Genomic DNA, 4,703 nt, shown 5'->3' with positions numbered 1-4,703 from the left:
ACACACACATATATATATATAAATTGAATTTTGGGAAACTTTAACGGTGCTGCCAACTTTGGAAAAAGTCATCCCAATTTACTGTGTGGACTCGGCATTGCACAGAAATGGACAACCATATTGGTCTAGAAATGTTAATTTATTTTATTTTATTTTTTTTCCATGTGTACAGGGGTAACACATTGTACTAAATATGTAAAGTCATATCTACGTGGGTTTGATTACAGAAACTAATAAAGTATTCTTTAAATAATGAAAAAAGAATAAGACTATAAGAGCGAGAAGCAATTTAAATATGTTCAAGGACCATTTTCTTCTCCAGAATTAAAGATTATTTTGATGTTACATCATTGCCTTTTCTCTTTTACTTTCCTTTTTAGTTTTATTTTAGGATTCCCTATTTTTAATGTTCCTACAGAGATTTCTTTAACTGAAATACCTAATAGTTTCTTTGGTGTGAAAAACTATAATAGTACACAGGATCTTAATGAGACAATTAATAATGTGAAATAGGAAGTAAAGGGCTAAAGGTGTAAGGAAAGTGGGAAGGGTGGGGGAAAGGTAATAAGGGAGAGGAAAAAAATATGAGAAACTGAAAAAATGGAAATAAAGTGTTTGTAAATGGGGAGGGGAGGAGGGGGTGAAGGGAGGGCAGGGACAAGGGGAAAAATGAGAATCAAGACCTGTCATGTAAAGGTACAGAATCCCAATGATGAATGTAACTGTATTTGTATAACTAGATTGTACCAATAACCTCAATAAAAAAGAAAAAAAATAAATAACAACTAGGGCCAGGGATTTCACTCAGTGGTTCTGCCACCCACCTCACAAGCACAAGGACCCAAGTTTGATCCCCAGTACCAAAAAATAAATAAGTAAAGTAACAACTAGATATTTCCACAATATTCTCTTTTTCACATCCAAAGGTTTATTTACATGACAAAATACAGAGTGATATTATCATGCATGGAGAGAGAACCCTGGTTTTGTCTGATTTTTGTTTTAGCACAAGTTCACAGTAATGATTACATTTACCCTCGAGAGTTGGTACATGTACACAGCACAACTTAATTTTTTTTCGTTCCCTACTCCTCCCACCCCTCTCTTCTCCTTCCAACTCTTGGTCCCCTCTCCGTTTACCAAAACTGTGTTTCCTTTTTTCTTTTCAATTGTTTTTCCATCCGCTTTTCCTCTCTCCTCTTCCCTCCACCTCGTTTCCCTCCCATTAGAAAAAGATCTCCCTAGTTCCTATTATCTATCTTTTATTTGGTTTTTTATTTATATTTACGGTGTTCCCTAAACAAGAAACCATGTGATTTTTAAACTTACATATCTGATTTATTTCATGCAACTTTACGGTCTCAAGGTGCATCCATTTACCCACAAATGCCTTATGTTATTCTTGTTTATGACGTAGTACTCCATTATGTATAAATGCCACATTTTCTTTATCCGTTCATCTATAGATGGATATAGGCTATTTCCAAGATTTAGGAATTATAAATTGTGCTGCTATAAACATGGGTATGCATGCGACACTGATTGTTTGTTTCTTTGTGACAGGGTCTTGCTAAGTTCAGGCCGGACTTGAACTCACTGTGCAGCACTGGGTGGCCTCAAACCTGCAACAATTGTCCTGACCTGAACTTTTCTTATTTGGTAGGGTTTTTATTATTATTATTATCATTATTATTATTACTTTTTCACTTTCATTGCCAGATACTAGATTAGTCCGGATTTTTGTGTCTTCCTGGCTCAGCTTTGGTAGTTTCAATGTATCTATCCATTTCTTCTGAATTCTCCATTTTATTAAAATACAGGTCGCAAAGTAGCTCTAATCGTCACTCTTTCGGCAGAGTTCGTAGTGATTTCACCTTTTACATTTCTCACTTATTTGAGTCTCCCCCACCCCCACTTATTTTGTAAGATTGGCTAGAGGTTTGTCTATTTTATTTTTTGTTTCAAAGAACAAGCTCTCCCATTTATTGGTTCCTTGTACATTTTTTAGGCTCAGTTACATTCATGTCTGCTCCAATTTGATAATCTCTTTCCTTGTACTAACTTTGGGTTTGAACTGTTCTTGTTTTTCTACTGTCCAGCGGTGCACCATTAGGTCATTTATTCGGACTTGCTCTCTTTTCTGATGTGGGAGTTCACAGATATAAATGTCCCTCTAAAGACTGCTTTCCTTGGGTCCCATAGGTTCTACTACGTGATACTGATATTACTGTTTGGTTCTCAGGACTAATTTCTTCCTTGATTTATTCTGTGATTTATTGTTTAACATGTGTTTGCTTAATTTCTGTGGTTTCTTTTGTCATTGATTTCTTAGTTTCATTGCATTATGATCTGATAATATGCATGAGACCATTTCAATTCTTTTATATTTACTCAAGCATGCTTTGTGGTTTGTTTTGGTTAAAGCTCCACATACTGCTTTGAAGAATGTGTATGTTATGTTATTGTTGGGCAGAACAGTCTGGAAGTATCTATTAAATCCATTTGTTTTCCAACTCTGATGTTTCTTTATCAATTTTTTTGTCTAGTTGATCTGTCTGGTTGTGACAGTGGGGTATTGAGGTCCCCCATTATAATTATTGGTACTTTATCTGATTTTGTGTCCAGTAGTGTTTGTTTTATGAAACTGGGAAAATATATTAATAATTATCTCTTCCTGTTGGGTTTTTCCTTTAACCAATATGTAAGAACCTTCTTTGCCTCTTCCAATCAGTTTTGTCTTGTAATCCACTTTGTCTCAAAGTTGCATAGCTACTCCTGCTTTTATCCAGCTTCTTGTTGCATAGAATATTGTTTTTTCCATCCTTCGATTTTTAATCTGTGAGTTTCTTTTTTAATAAAACATGTTTCTTGTACACTGCACATTTGTTGGGTTTTATATCTTGATCCATTCTGCCAATCTGTTTCTTTTGATCAGGGAATTCAAACCATTCACACTGAGAGTTTGTATTAAAAGATGTTGACTTATGCCTATCATTGCATTATTTTCTTGTTGCTGATTTTCTGCTCACCCTTCCTGGTGTTTTTATTCTATGAGATTCTTTGGCATTGTTGGCTTCATCGCCCTCTTTCTCAGATATCCTTGAGAATTTTTTATAGTGCTGGTTTGGTTATCATAAATTTCTTGAAGTGCTCCTTGCCATGGAAATACCTTATTTCTCCATCACTTTTGCAAATTTTGCAAGATAAGTAAGTCTGGGTAGGAAGTTGCTTTCTCGTGGCTTCAAACACTTCACTCCACGCTCTCCTGGCCTTCAAGGTTTGTGATGAGAAGTCTTCTGTAATCCCAGTGGAGTTAGTTTCCTTTACAAGTGATTCATTGCTTCTCTCTAACCACTTTTATTTATTTTTGGGGGGGTACTGGGGATTGAACTCAGGTCCTTGTGCTTGCGAGGCAGGTGGTGCCACCACTGAGTTAACTCCCCGGCCCTCTATCCACTTTGAAGCTTCCATTCTTGTGTCAAAATACTTTCAGTATTTTGACTGTAATGTGATGTGGAAAGGTTCTTTTTTAATCATGGCTATTTGGGGTTCCATATGCCCCACTTATCTGTAGATTTCTTTCTTTCTCTATATTTAGAATGTTTTCCACTATTATTTCTGTAAAAAGTTTTTTATGTCATTTGTGCTGTCTTCTAATTTCTCTCTAACTCCAATTAATCTTCGATAAGACTTTTTGCATCATCTAGCAGCTGTTCGACCCATTTGTCATGTTTCACTTTCTACTGTTGTCTTCAAGGTATTGCTGAGTAGTTAGTTGTTCTTTGAGAGCAGCTTTGTCTTTTAATTCTGATATTCTGTCCTCACATTATCTGCTTCTATGCTTATTTTTTCAATATAATTTTTAGTCTCCTGGATTTATTTGGAGCTTATTCATGGACTCTAGTTCTTTGCTAATCTGGTCATTCCAAGTTTTGTATTATTTTTGTTTAGCTCAGCTAACTTTTCATTAATGTCTTCTGTAAGGCTCCCTGATTCCTTGACTGTTTTAATACTTCCATTATTTGTTTACTTAAATCTTATGTAGCTTTGCGCAGTGGCAGTATCATAGCCAATGAGGTTTATCCGAGGCGCGATTATTGCTAATTGAAAACTTTTCCCAATACTTAAATCTTTTGTGATCCCACTAAGCTCCTCATTGAATTGTTTTTTAACCTTTTCTGTTATCCTTTCAAATAATTCAATTGTGTGGCTTTTTGCTTTCTTCTTCTGTGGTGTCCCCAGGATTGGCTTTGTCACAGATAGAAGTCTGGGAAGGTATTTTATTGCCTTGTCTTCTCATGTTTTTTCTGTTTTTTGTTTATTTGTTCATTTTGTTTTGTTTTGTGCTAGGTTTGCAGGCATTTATAGCAACAAGTCTATTGCTAGTATGGAGATCTCTTTAGTTAGTCTGCTTTTGAGTGATGCGTTCTGGACATGGCTAACTATGATCCACTGCCTCTGTCCCAAGATCCAACTTCTGCCAATTCGGGAGGGGAGGATGCAGTGTCACTGGCCCAACACCCACTTCTCTGGGAATAGACCACAGTATGGTCAATGTCACAAAAGTTATAGAGTGTTGGCATACAGGAAAAAAAAAAAAAAAAAAAAAAAGCCTTACTAGCAACAATTATACAAGCTTGGTAATAGCAAGCAAACCTGCAACAATAAAATCATCTGAGACAATCTGGACAATTTGGATACAA

At 35.8% G+C, this 4,703-nt stretch overlaps 1 non-coding gene across 1 annotated transcript; it reads left to right on the top strand.

Moving 5' to 3' along the window:
- Nucleotides 1–4,043: 4,043 nt before the first annotated feature.
- LOC117286730 lies at nucleotides 4,044–4,183 on the top strand. Its single transcript, XR_004517853.1, has one exon. It is a non-coding gene; the product is annotated as a U4 spliceosomal RNA (small nuclear RNA).
- The last annotated feature ends 520 nt before the right edge of the window (nucleotides 4,184–4,703 follow it).

This window comes from Fukomys damarensis, unplaced genomic scaffold (genome assembly GCF_012274545.1).
Source record: "Fukomys damarensis isolate Sample0158 unplaced genomic scaffold, DMR_v1.0_HiC HiC_scaffold_2, whole genome shotgun sequence".
Taxonomy (NCBI): domain Eukaryota; kingdom Metazoa; phylum Chordata; class Mammalia; order Rodentia; family Bathyergidae; genus Fukomys; species Fukomys damarensis.
Note: the sequence above shows the minus strand (reverse complement) of the source record. Positions and strands in the feature narration are given on the sequence as shown.